Source organism: Panthera pardus, unplaced genomic scaffold (genome assembly GCF_024362965.1).
Source record: "Panthera pardus isolate Hobbes unplaced genomic scaffold, ASM2436296v1 HiC_scaffold_27, whole genome shotgun sequence".
NCBI classification, from domain to species: domain Eukaryota; kingdom Metazoa; phylum Chordata; class Mammalia; order Carnivora; family Felidae; genus Panthera; species Panthera pardus.
The window spans coordinates 87,192,653-87,207,434 of NW_026526843.1; the positions used below are offsets into that span (position 1 = coordinate 87,192,653).

Here is a 14,782-nt window from a genome sequence, read left to right on the forward strand (position 1 = left end):
CTTGAATTTGGCGGGGCAGATATTCTAACCTGGACTTTCTTAAGTTTATTTTTTATTTATTTTTGAGAGAGAGAGCATGAGCATGAGAGGGAGAAGGAGAGGGACAGAGAGAGTGGGAGAGAGACAATCCCAAGCAGACTCTGCACTGTCAGTACAGAGTCGGATGTGGGGCTTGACCTCGCCAGCTGTGAGATCATGACCTGAGCTGAAATCAAGAATTGGACACATAACTGACTGAGCCACCCAGGAGCCCCTAACATGGACTTCTTGTTGGCTACTTTCTCTTTGCTAACGTCTCTATTTGGACTTTCTCTTTGCTACTTGGATGACAGGAGGGCCAGTTCTGAGACTTGAATTGGCAATTTAAAAAGACAAACACTCACCAGAATGGCCAGCTCAGCAGAAAAGATGACAGCTCTATGTTCTGAGTATCATGATTTCAAATCCTGTCATGGTTGGTCGGTCGTATGTGCTCAGACATAGTGGGGGAAAAATATCCCTGGGGGGGGGGGAAGAGAAATAATATTAACTAAGGAAGAGAAATGGAAAATTTATGTGTGTTTCTGTGTGTATAAAATGATAATCATTATCATTTAGTGTCCAGAAACATGGTTTGTGCATGGATGATTCAACATGTGAATAAGAGAACATGATGAGGACAGACCAGCCAGGCTGTGGCCACCCAGTGACCCTACATCTACTGGTAATGAGGCTGGTCATCATGCTATCCATGTTGCGCTTGAAAGGTTTTGGACTTGGGGAGATTTGGGCTTATCCCACATCTCCCACATTTACCGTCTACGTACCGGCCAGTTACTTAACGTGTCTAGTAATAGTACCTTGCAGGGCAGTAACGATTAAATGAGAGAATGTATCAAAGGCACCCCAGCTAATTATTAGTACATAGTAGCCATTCAATAAATGGGATAAATTATAGTAATTGTTACACAAAAACTATTTTAGTGGACTGTAATTTAGCATATATGGATTACGTCTCAGGATTTTGTGTGCCGTCTTAGTTCCTGAAGTGACTTAAAGAACTGAGCCAGTAGTCACTGGGCATGGACCACAAGGGCAAGATAGAGGGAAAGTTGGTATGTATTTGAGGTGATCACGTATATGCATTTGATATGTATACTTATAATGTGACATATACATGTACTTACATTTTTTATCTTTAAAAATCCTCATAAACCTGTTTCTCTTTATCTTGTTCTTTTTTTCATGATTGTAATATCTTCTCAGTTCAGTGAGGTGTATAGATGATTGTTCAGGGAGCAGAAATGTCAGTCAAAGGATCTGTTTCCTCTAATTGCTTTTTTCCTGTGTCTCTGCTGATCCTTGGCTGTCCGTTTACATCTATAAGAGGGACACTGAAAAGTTGATTGTAACACCAGTGGGAGTTGTCAACTGTGAATATCCCTGTAGGTATCTGGCTGGGTCATATCTTTGGGGGAACTTTGATGAAGTTTTCCTGTTTCATTGGTTGTTTTCCTGAGCAAAGATGTTTTCAGTAGCTTTCCTTGAGGATAAAGGCATAATGACCAGTATTTCTGGGAGCAGATAGCGCAGAGGTCTGGGGAAAGCTCACCATCCAGTATTGACATTCTCAGTCTGTTTGCATCTTTACTCGACTGGCGGATGCCAGGTACAAAGACTCTACTTTTGCCCTTTCTAGAGAATACAGCTCCAACATTGCTCTGAGGTGAATGGAGGAAGTTTCAAGGAGTGAAGGAATGGATCTGGGGACCTAATTGCTGCCCAAATAGATTTTATTTAAGCTCATCTTCCTTACTTCAGATCTTTGTTTTTCCCATCTCTCCTCACTTCTAGAAGTACCGAATGCTGCTACTGAGGATTTTGTTGTGCGAGTGGATATACTTTGTGTTGTTTCCTCACTGCTGGCTCAAGATTAAGAGTTTGTGCGTCCTAAAATCCTTTACCCTTGGTTGCCTGTCAGCTTTCCAGTTTCCAAAATATTATTACTGTTGTGGCCTCTTCTGTTTATCAGATCCTTGTGGTTTTGTGCCTTTAAGGTATTAAAGTGAGTTTGTTCAATCTATTATCTTTAGTTACTCTTGTATACTTGTTATGCTCTTGATTAAATCTACTTAGTTTAGGGATACCTGAGTGGCTCAGTTGTTTGAGTGTCTGACTCTTTGGTTTCAGCTCAAGTCATGATCGTACGGTTCACAGATCGAGCCCCTCATCAGGCTCTGCGCTGACAGCATGGAGCCTGCTTGGGATTCTTTCTCATTCTCTTGGCCCCTACTCCGCCCTCTGTCTCTCAAAATAAATAACTAAACATTAAAAAAAATTTTTTTGAAGGTTTTATTTATTTTTGAGAGACAGAGAGAGACAGCGCAAGTGGGGGAAGGGCAGAGAGAGAGAGGGAGACACCGAATCTGAAGCAGGCTCCAGGCTCTGAGCTGACAGCACAGAGCCCGACGTGGGGCTTGAACTCACAGGCCACGAGATCATGACCTGAGCTGAAGTCAGATGCTTAACCGACTGAGCCACCCAGGCGCCCCAAACATTTTTTTAAAAGTCTGCTTAGTGTAGAAGTTTTATTTTTCGACCTTTACATAGTATTCAGCAAAGCAAGGTTGCACAACATGAAGACAGAGGAAGAATAACTGGGTCAAAAAGAAATGAAATGAATTTTGTGTCTTGAAATATCTATGGACTTGAACCTGGGCCTCAGGCCTGCCATGTCCATACTCCCATATGTAGTTAGAACATTTATGAGTGTTCCCTCTTGCAAGTTCTCCATGTGACTAGTTTAATGAAATATCAACCATTTTGTCTGGTGTTTCCCCTCAAGAATGTCCTAGAGAACAGTTAAGTGAACGACTTCTTAAATTCTGCCCTCTAATAAACGTGAATATAATAACCGGGAAGAAAAAGGCATTGATAAATATATATGTGTGTATATATGTATGTGTATCCGTATACAGTAAAGCCTTAGATTGCGAGTGAGTTCTGTGAGTGTTCCGCAAGACGAGCAGACATTTCTAATCAATTTTAACTTGATAAACCAGCGATGTCTTGCAATACGAGTGGTACATGACGCCGAATGTCACATGGTCACAACTGAGCCAATGGTTCTTGAAATTTGCTTTGATACACGAGTTCTTTGGATTACAAGCATGTTTCTCGAATGAATTATGCTCACAAAGCAAGGTTTTACTGCAGAAGATATATTCTGGAGCCTGGTGTAGACTGTGCTCTCAATTCTTATTCCGCTTATTGGCCTAAACTGCAGTGGTCAGAAATAAGGCAAAGTCACATTACCTGATTGTGAACTTGGCTACGCAAGCTGACACTTACTCAGGCACGTGTGTTGTGGTCCCTTGGAAAACCTGCGATCCAGACCCTTCCTCTTCAGGATGTGCTGCCCCTGCTTCCTCTTCATACAGTACATTGAAAACTCAGAGGAAGACTGGGGAAAACGACCCCTTTTCCATCTATCCAGGGTTGCTGCCATTCCTTTCTGTTCCCACGGCCAGCCTGTCCTGTCTCCTCCTGTTTCCTCACTTCCCTCCAGAAAAGAAAACAATGAAAAATATTGCAGATGTTTCTGAAACCCCACACTTCTAAGACTTGTTTACCAGTTTTCCTGTCGTTTAAGCCCTGTTGACTTCAGTTTTTCCATTTATGGTGTAAGGAGATAAACTATGACCTCTTCTGACCTTTAATAATTGTTCTGTATTTTCATTTTCTTTTTTAAAAATTTTATTTATTTATTTTGAGAGAGAGAAAAGCACAAGTCAGGGAGGCGCAGAGAGAGAGGGAGAGAGAAAGCATCCCAAGCAGGGTCTGCCCTGCCAGCTCGAACCCATAAACCATGAGCTCATGACCTGAGCCGCAGTCGGATGCTTAACTGAATGAGCCACCCAGGCGCCCCTGTTCTCTGTTTTCTTGTACACCCAGAATATACCACAGAATGTCTATATAAATTCCATGTTGCAAACTAAATGGAGACGCACCTCGTCAGAAAAATCCTCTGATTAGATTTCACCGATAGGGAAGAGGGGAAATGCATTAATCAAGCAGAGAGAGGTGTTCCTTTTTCCTTCCATGAGGCATTGGCTGCTGCCTTTGGGAAAGTAAGTTATTTTAAATCGAAATGGGGATGAGCAATCTGTGACCAGACACATGGATTATCAGAGAGTTGTGCGAAGGCACAGGTAGTCGGAAAAGGAAGCAAGGAGTTGCTCTAGTCAGTCACCGAATGGCCTAGGTAAAGTAAGAGATTTGAGGTCAGGATGGGCAAGACTTCCCTTACCAGGTATAGGCATGGATCAGGAATAAGACGAAAGGGGGCTTTCTCTTCTCCCTGGAGGAACCTTTAGAAAGTTTGAGGGAAAGTAGAGGCATGGACCAGGACACCCAGCCTGCCAGCAGTTTGTAGTCTGGGAATAAGGCAGACCGGAACTGACCCTGATCTGAAAGCCAGGGAGCCAGGCTTCCAGTTCTCGTTCTACAACTAGCTGGGTGATTTGACCCGATGTAATGTTCAGACTTCTTCTCTGTAAGGTTAGCAGATTCAACTGCTGTTCTTGAAAACCGTATATTTTTAACATTTTTATAATTCTATAAAATGGAAAAGAAAAGGTTTCTTTGTATTAGTGAAAAGATCATTATTTTTTAGGTTGCTGCTGTTAATTGGTTGCTATATGTTAGGCATTGGATTTTGCATTTTAGATACATTAGAAGTTATAACTGAGATGGTTCTTTATCTGTAAACACTACGGATAAATATTGTAACAGATAACAAAGCCACGATTTGAACCCAGTCTACCAACCACTGGATTTAGAATTGTAGAATAGAGAGTACCTTAAATTAAAAGAGTATTCAAGCCAGTAATCCTTTTTAACACATGAGGAAACCGAAGAGTAGAATCTTTGTTCCAGTACTTCCTTAAGGTATAAATTGAAGGAAGTCAGTCTTGTTCCCTAGTTTTCTGGGTCTCTTAATTCTAAGTGCAGCTTTTTTCCCCCCATGCTGTAGGCTGCTTTGCTGTTGAAAAATTGCCTCAAGCTGGTCTCCAGCTGTGTCTTTCAAGAAATAACTGCTTAGGGTACAAGGAGGTAACCTGAACCCCTTGGAGAAACACAGTCTTTCAGATGTGCTTGGCTCAGCATTTCTGAAAGGTCCTTTGCATAGGCATGTGACTTTCAGACCTCATTGGATGTGACTTTAAAACAAACAAACAAACACTGTCTTCCAGAACCTTTTCTCTGGGCCTAATTCCATTCAAATTAGAGCTGTAGTCCCAGTATGCAGTGAGCAAGATTTGCCAGGTTATATGTGAGAAGAGAGCCTGCTTCATTTTGTCAAAGTTTATACAAAGTGTCAGCATGGAAAGTATGAGCATTGCCCCCTGGGGGCCAACGTTATGCCCTGTTTATACTTTTCCATTGCACCAGTTCCCTGTCTCCATCTAGCTAGCGCTTGTTGAAGGCAAAGCCCGTGGCTGTGCTATGTTAGTTAATCATGGTTTGCACTGGGCCATTTCTAGAGTGCATAGCAAAGAAGTAAGAGAGACAAAATCAGGTATATACGAAGTAAGAAAGAGGAAAGAAATATAATAAAACTATAAGCTTTTTTTTTTTTTTTTTTAAGTAGGCTTCATGCCCAGTGTGGAGCCCAACATGGGCTTGAACTTACCACCCTGAGATCAAGACCTGAGCTGAGATCAAGATGCTTAACCAACTGAGCCACCTGGGTGCTCCTAAGCTTCCTTTTCACCTTTGGTTATATTGCAACAAATACCTTCTTTTCAAATTGCCACTTCCTCCCCACTTTCAGTTTAGAATAGGATATTAAATGATATTTTAAGATTTGATGTAAGATAAATCAAGAGAGCATAATACAAAATTATACGTTAAGTCTGCTATCATGCAACAATAAGCTTTCATAATGAAAAATAATTGCAAGGGAACATTTGAAAATAAAAATAGTTTTGAATTATGGGTGCTTATATCTGCTCTCAACATGCTTATTAATTGTTATTTGGCCTTTTAATTAGACAAGCACAGAGATTTTAAATGGGTTCTCCAGCAGGAAAATGGGGGCCAAGGATAAGAGCAAGCAATTCACAAAGGAAGCAAAAAAAACCCAAAAAACAAAAAAGACTACTAAACATATCAAAATCCCCCAATTTTGTTGATGCTAAAATGCCTGCTCCTGAAGTTTAATTTCATATGTCAACTTGACAAGACCACAGAGTTGTCAGACATTTGGCCAAACATTATTCTGGGTATGTTTGTTGGGGTGTTTGTAGATGAGATTAACCTTTTAATTGTTAGGCACAATAAAGTAGATTGCTCTCTTCAATGGGGGTTGGCCTACTGCAGTGGGTCAAAGACCTGAATAGACCATAAAGGCTGAATAAGAGGGAACTCCTGTCTATTTACTTGAGCTGGCATATTTTCTGCCTCTGGACTTGAACTGAAACACTGGTTCTTCTTGGGTCTCTAGCTTGCTGATTACAGATCTTGGGACTTCTCGTTCTCCAAAATTGTGTGAACCTATGCCTTATATTAAAAAAAAAATCTCTTTTTTCTCTGGAGAAACCTAATACAAGATTTAACAATAAAAAATATCATCGGGGTGCCTGGGTGGTTCAGTTGGTGAAAGATCCGACTTCTGCCCAGGTCATGATCTCATGGTTTGTGAGTTCAAGCCCCGCGTCGGGCTCTCTTCTGTCACCACCGAGTCAGCTTTGGATCTCTGTCTCTTTTTCTGCCCCTCCCCTGTTCTCTTTCTCTCAAAAATAAACAAACATTAAGAAAATCATTTTGTGCCCATTATCTTAGTTTGCTAGAGTTGCTATAATAAAGTACCACAAACTCAGGGCTTAAATAACAAACATTTCTTGTGTCACATTGCTGGAGACTGGATGTCTGAGGTCAATGTGTCAGCAGGACTCTGGTTCCTTTTGAGTCCTATGACGAATAACGTATTCTGTGCCTCCCCTAGCTTTTGACGGTTCACTGGCAATTGATGACATTCCTTGCTTCTAGAAGCATGTCTGTCTTCGTCTTCACCTGGCATTCTTTCTGTGTGTGTCTACATCCAAATCTCCCCTTACTATAAAGACACCAGTCATACTGGAATAGGGATGCCCCCTACTCCATCATGACCTCATCTTAACTAATTATATCACCAGTTACCCTATCTTAAATAATTATATCTGCAATGACCCTATTTCCAAATAAGTCTGCATTCTAAAGTACTTACGGTAAGGACTTCAACATATGAATTTTAAGGTGACACAGTTTGACCCATAACATTCCGCTGTCTGTTCCTCACAGATTCACATCACATCCACAATATAGTCATCCATCCCGGCATCTTAGAACGTCTTTGCCCATAACAGCGCTATTATTAGTAAATACAAAATATTGCCCAAATATCCTCTAGAAATGGTACAGGTGATGTATGGTTCATCCAGGGGCAGAATTCCTCTCCATCTGTGAATCTGTGAAACCAAACAAGTTACTAGCTTTCAACGTACAAGGTGGGACCGACACAGGATCTGGATATGTATTCCCATTCTAAAAGGGAGAAACTGGAAGGAGAAAAAGGTATCACAAATCCCAAGCAAGTCCAAAACCTAGAAGGATGAATTCGTTTAGATTTTAGGGCTTGAGAACAATCCTCTTTGGTTAATTAATGCTCGCTCCTGCAGGCTCTGGGCCAGAATTTTGCCCCCTTGGCCCTGGGAAATGGCCTTGCCCCACCCCCACCTCTAGGCCCCACCCCCGCCAGGACTGTGCTCTCTGGGTTGTTGAGATGAGTGACAGCCTCACCAATTTCTACATTCATGCCTCTGTCCTCAAAGTCATTCTCCTTCCATTTAATTCCTATATTAAAGTCCAAATCCTAGTACTTCAGAATGCAATCTTATTTAGAAATAAGGTCATTGCAGCTATAATTAGTTACAGTCAGGTCATGCTGGAGAAAGGCGGGGGACTAATCCGGTATGACTGGTGTCTGTATAGAAAGGGGAAATTTGGACACAAACACAGGGAAAATGCCACATATAGACAAAGACCGAGATGAGGGTGATGCTTCTATAAGTAAGGAATGTCATAGATTGCCAGGAGACCGCTTGACGCGTTGAGTAGTTACTCTAATATCCTGTGGAATATAAGGTTTTCCCCCTCTGGTTGGTGGAAAGACAAAGTATTCAAGACCCTCATTGGTCTCCAAGGATCTTGGATAGTTCTATCCTTAGCCTGAGGTAGATTTCTTCTCATACTATTGTGCTGATCATTACTGAAGACATAACAAAGATCTTCTGGAGATCGATCTTTGTTTCTATGCAGGTGTCTCCTCTGTTACCCTGTCCCGTGAACCTTAGCCACCATGGCTTCTTGGACCCCCTCAGTCCATCTTTCTAACTCAGGGAGATTGTTGGGTTCTTCTGAGTTCCCTCTGTGAGGTGGCCTCAAAACTGTCTTGACATTAAGCTGGGAAAATCATAGGCCTTCCCTTATCTGTTTCCCCTTTTATAGGAGTCCTACATTGTCCTATGCCTGATATCCGATATCTGAAAACCCTTAGACTATATATTTTGTTTTCTGTCTTCATTGTTTTAGGTGGGAGGGTAAATATACTCCGTATTATTTTACTTGGGCCAGAAGCGGTTATCTCTTTTCAGCCACATTGAAAGACCATTCCCTGCCTAAATTCCATAGTAGGCTTTTTTTAAAGTTTATTTCTTTATTTTAAGAGAGAGAGAGAGAGAGAGAGAATCCCTAGCAGGCTGTGCACCATCAGCGTGTAGTCTGAAACAGGGCTCAAATTCATGAAATCATGAGATCATGAGCTGAGGTGGAAGTCAAGAGTTGGATGCTTAACTGACTGAGCCACCCAGGCACCCCTCTAGTAGATTTTTAAAATAATCTTTTTTTAAATTATTGAACTGTAGTTAACACACAATGTTATTAGATTCCCGTGTGCAACACAGTGATTTGACAAGTCTGTACATTATGCTGTGCTCACAAGTGTTGCTGCCATGTGATGTCTTACAACTTTGTTAAAATACCATTGACGCTATTCCCTGTGCTGAACCTTTCTTCCCTGTGGCTTATTCATTCCATACCATCCTTTTTAAACTTGTCCTCCTTCTTCTTATATTTACCTCCACCAATTCTGCATGCTTTCCAGATTAAACTTTCTGAAACACTTTTCTAAGAAAGCAAGACACCTCTTTTCTTAAATAGCTTTAGTCACCTTACAATCCCTAAACTCCTTTTTTCTTTTCTTCTGATGTTTAAGGCCTCCTTTTAGAATGAAAAGCATTTCATGGGGTGCCTGGTGGGTCAGTCGATTGAGCGTCCGACTGCAGCTCAGGTCACGATCTCATGATTTGTGGGTTCGAGCCCCGCGTCAGGCTGTGTGCTGACAGCTCAGAACCTGGAGCCTGCTTCGGATGCTGTGTCTCCCTCTCTCTCCCCCTCTGTCTCCCCGCTCACGCTCTGTCTCTCAAAAATAAATAAACATTAAAAAAAATAAAAAAAATGAAAACATTTCACTTGACATCTCCCTTCTTTGTCTTTGAGGGATCTGAATAGCACAGAATTATCCTTTTGTGCATAATCAGTGATCCTAGGTGTGCGGGAAGGTCAGAGCATGGGGACGTATGTAGCTGACGGTCAAAACCTGTGATGTTAGGATTGTGTCTTATTTACTCGAATCCTTAGTTTATAACATATCTGGCATATATTTGATAACTATGCATTCCGGGTAAACCACAGTACCTGGAACAGAACTTTTTTCGTAACAGTTCTCCAAAAACACAGCTTCGCTTAGCAAGCGGTAAATAAATGTAAGACCTCAAAAATGTATGAATTGCAAGAATTCCTCTTCATCAGTGAGGCCGTATTGTCACTGGTGTTTTCTGTTGCATATCAAGCCATGGGTAGCTCAGTCTGGGGAAACTTACTGACTTACCATTGTTTCTGCATCTCAAAGACTGGGATTTAGCATAAAATATTTGGGAGGAGGAATTCCAAGGAAAAGCAAAACCGTGCCTGGGGGAAATGTCACTCGCTGAGATTCGATTAAGAAAAAATAAGGAGGCGGTTTTCCTAGCATTTCACTTGTCACTTTTATTTGTCAATAAAATGTTTTTGAATTTTCCCAGTTTTTAGAACAACCGACAGCGGCCGCTAAGCTGCCTGGCTGATTATCTCAGCACTGACCTGTAAGCAGCCCCCTCTGGGGTGAAATGCAATTGAGTCTCTGTATTAACTCCAGTCCTGAGCAGCTCCCCAGCAGTCTTGGTTATCAGGCTCAGAACACATTGAGTTAAGTAGGAAGGAGCTCGGTGGGTAATAGTTTTGTGACGCAGATGACTATCAGCAAGGCTAAGCCGAAAATGACTTCTCTGGGGCTGCCCGGGATAGGAAAATCGGGGTGAAAGTTGAGGTTTTGCTGCAAGGTTTGGTTTTCTATCCTCTGGAATGGTCTTGCTCTGTGGGTTAAAGGCCACCGCTGTACTCATGAATATATACTATTTCTGGCTGCTGTAATTGATTAGCTACACTTTGCGGCTAGCATGCCAGCCTCCATTCGAGGCCTGAGGGGCAGTACAGGATAGCGGAAACGTCGAAGCTCTGAGTTATCATTGGCCACGTGAAAACAGACAGCGACCCTGACAGCAATACAATACATATGAAACGGAGTGAATTTTGAACCGCTGTCTTTCTGGCGCTTCCTAGTACGGCCTCCATGTTGGTTAGATTGCTCTAGATTTTTTAATTTTTTATTAAAAATTTTTTTATTAAAATTTTTTAATGTTTATTCATTTTTGAAAGACAGAGAGAGACAGAGCACAAGCAGGCGTGGGGTGGAGAGAGAGGGAGACACAGAATCTGAAAAGGGCTCCAGGCTCCGAGCTGTCAGCACAGAACCCGACGCGGGGCTCGAACTCACGGACCGCGAGATCACGACCTGAGCTGAAGTCGGACGCTTAACTGACTGAGCCACCTAGACACCCCAGGTTGCTCTAGAGTTTACAGGGAAAGGACTCTGAAACCCTCAATCTTAATATTTCTTAATTTTGCCTTTATCTTCATTTATATATCTAAGCAGATAGTCTTATCCATGTGGTAGGAAATGGATTCGACATCTAACATGGTATGGCCTTAGTCCAAGACCTGGACTGTGGGGAAGACTACATTGTGTTGAATCCCAACTTTACCTGTTAGGAGCTGTGTGATCCTGGGTAAATTACCACACCTGTCTGTGCCTCAGTATTTTCATCTGTAACATGGAGATAATACAATGACTGCAGTCACGGTTGTTCTAGTACCAAGTAAGTTAATAAATATCAAGTACTTCCCTGGTGCTTCCCACATTGTAGACCTTATTCTGAGTTTTAGTCATTAGTATTATCTGAAATCACAAGAGAATAGGAGTGTGCCTGTCTACAATGTAAAGCTTGGAATTCATGCTGATGTTACCTTTCCATCCTCGACCCCTATTTGTGAAGGGCTTTCCTTTGTGTTTGCTTGCTCACACAGGTAATTTGTTCTCTGGGGTTTGATAACTCTGCTGTCTTAGCTGATGAGCAGCTCGGCAGATGGAGACTTCGTTTGCCCTTTCACTTGTTCTGTAAATAAGGAGCGGCTAGCACAAGCAGTGTGTATTTCTAAATACCGCTGTTTGTAACTATATTTTTCACTAAATAAAAGCACTGGCTTTTTGAAAAAAAAATTTTTTTTTTTGAGAGACAGAGAGAGAATGAGCGAGCACAAGGAGGGTAGGGGCAGGGTGGGGTCGGGGGGAGAGAATCCCAAGCAGGCTCCGAGCTGTCAGTGCAGAGCCTGATGTGGGGCTAGATCTCACGAACTGTGCCATCATGACCTGAGCTAAAAGCAAGAGTTGGACGCTCAACCAACTGAGCCACCCAGATGCCTCAAAAACTGTGGCTTTTATGGGAAGTCTTTACGTCGTGTTGCTGGGAGTACAAAACTGCATGGATACTCCTTAAGTGTCTGAGATAGATACCAGCTACCATCGATCATGGGGCTCTTGTATGTAGGGCTGTAGACACATGCTTTACAAAGCATGTCTCCTGGAGCTCTCAAAACCTCTTTGTGAAGTGGATGGCATTATCCCCACCTTAGAGATGGTGAAATAGAAGCTCAGAGGGACGAAGGTACTTAACAGGGTCACACATCTCTGTCACCTAGGTCTGTTTGATTTTTTTAAAAAATTTTTTAATGTTTATTTATTTTTGAGAGAGAAGGAGAGAGACAGAGACAGAGCATGAATGGAGGAGGGGAAGTGAGAGAGGGAAACACAGAATCCAAAGCAGACTCCAGGCTCTGAGCTGTCAGCATAGAGCCCTGTGTGGGGCTTGAACTCACGAACCGTGAGATAATGACCTGAGCTGAAGTCAGATGCTTAACCGATTGAACCACCCAGGCGCACCTAGGTCTATTTGATTTTGAATCTTCCAGTTTGTTTTATCACACTGCACTGCCACTCTTCCTGTTTTTGTCTCAGAATTGGCCTTACTCCGGATACTGTGCGTTGATTTATTTTTTCCTTCTTGCCTTGTATTGCTTTGGTGATGGTTTTCAGCAACAGACATAAACATCAGAGTTCAATGAAGATAGTTGACTTTAGTTCAGAAAACTAAGCCCAGAGACTTTCCTTGTGGTGTTAGTGAATGAAATCATTGTTAACTTAAAAAAAATTATTTTACTTATTTATTTATTTTTAAGTTTTTTTTTAAGTTTTATTTATTTATTTTGGGAGGGAGACAGAGAGTGAGCAGGGGAGGGGAAGAAAGAGAGGGAGAGAGAGAATTCCAAGCAGGCTCTGTGCTTTCACTGTGGAACCTGACGTGGCGACATTTGAAAACGTTCTAGTAAATGGGAGAAATTAGGGGCACCTAGGTGGCTCACTCGACTCTGACTTCGGCTCAGGTCATGATCTCAAGGTTCGTGAGATCGAGCCCCACCTTGGGCTCTATGCTGACAGCTCAGAGCCTGGAACCTGCTTCAGATTCTGTATCTCACGAACCACAAGATCACGACCTGAGCCGAGACCAAGAGTTGGACGCTTATCCCACTGAGCCACCTAGGTGCTCCTAAAACGATTTCTATTCAAGTATATAGTTGACAAAATGTTACATTAGTTTCAAGTGTAAAATGTAGTGATTCGATAAGTCTGTAAGTTATGCTGTGCTCACCACAAGTGTGGCTACCGTATATCACCATGCAACAGTATTATAATCCCATCGAGTATATTCCTTATGGTTTGCCTTTATTTTCCTGTCCCTGATTAATTGTGTAACTGGAAGCCTGTATCTCCCACTCCCCTCGCCCCATTTTGCCCATTACCCCCTGGCAACCGGCAACCACCAGTTTGTCTGCTGTGTTTACGGGTCTGTTTCTGTCTCGTGTTTCTTCCTTTGCTTTTTTTAGATTCCACATATGAGTGAAATTGTGTGGTATTTGCCTATTTTGGTCTGACTTATTTCACTTAGCATTATACCCTCTGGGTCCAATTGATGGTTAAACTTTGAAGCATCTCTCCAAGTCACCTGTCATGGCTACTAAGAAAGCTTGTTTTTCCCTCCCCCGTTCATGCTCTGTCTCTCTCTGTCTCAAAAAACAAAAAACAAAAAACAAAAATGTTAAAAAAAAAAAAAAAGAAAGCTTGTTTTTTTTTTTTTTTTTTTTTTTTTTTTTTTGCTTCAGCCTTAAATACTCTGATGACCTGAGAGTTAGCGCACCCTAGTCCCCACTGTGCTGAGAAGGTAGCCACAGTGATGGAGTGAGGTGAGAAATACAGGTTGAGCTTTTCACAACACACAGAAAAACCCATAGGCTCTTCTAGGACGTACGTGGGTGTTATCATGAGGAAGGAAGATCTGGAAATGACTGTTTATCAAAGCTGTGATTGAAGGAGGGAGTGCTTCTCAGTTCTTGTCTAACTTTTCATTTTCGCAGTGGCTACACAGCACGGTGGTTTAGAACCATTGTTGGATGCTGGAGCCAGTGGGGTGGCTTCCAACAACAGCTGGACCTTACTGACCAGACGAGTGACGTTGGGCAGCAACTTAACTCATTGACTCTTCACCAGAGCCCTATGAGGTAGGTACTAGTATTATCTCCACTTCACAGATGAGGAAACTGAGGTGCACAGAGTTTATATGGCCTGCCTAAGGTCACCTGTCCGAGCCAATCGTTTAAATTGGGGCCTTGGTGTACGAGAAGCCAGGATGAAAATGGAAGCTTCAAGTGAAATGCTTTGTCCCTTTTCCCGCCGTATCTCCCAGCCCCTTTCCGTATCTGTCATCAACGTAATTGGCTCTTGCCTTGACACATTTTCTTTCTCCCCTGTCTCTGCGAGTTCCATCCTGACTCATCTCACTTCCTTCCAAGTGGGAAGCATCTGTTGCCAATGGAGGAGGAATGGAGGGGATGGTGGGGTGTCCCCTGGACGGAGAATACTGACAAGTGCTGGGAATCCTCTTGCGGAGCTCTGTGACATCCGCTCGGCTCTATGTGCGTGCCCTACCTTGGCTTCTTGTGCTTCATGGGTGACGGGGAGGAGAATTTTCCTCTGTCCTTCAAGGTTCTTTTAGCAGCTCTAAGAATTAAATTGACATGAGACAGATTCACATGGGAAAATCACATTTGGTTCTGCAGGTACAGGGGCGCCATGAGAATGTGAGGTCCGCAGGCAGTCAGGCAGTTGAGGCTCATGTGCCGTCCAGAGCTAAGGAGAAAGGGGGAGGGGTCC

The 14,782-nt window shown here is 42.5% G+C and overlaps 1 long non-coding RNA gene across 1 annotated transcript in view; it reads left to right on the forward strand.

Annotated features, from left to right (window-relative positions):
• Positions 1 to 14,340, forward strand: part of LOC128773837 (uncharacterized) — a 142,537-nt gene extending 128,197 nt beyond the window's left edge. The window contains exon 4 of the long non-coding RNA XR_008418294.1: positions 13,987 to 14,340. This is a non-coding gene — a long non-coding RNA (uncharacterized LOC128773837). The remainder of the gene's footprint in view (positions 1 to 13,986) is intronic.
• The last annotated feature ends 442 nt before the right edge of the window (positions 14,341 to 14,782 follow it).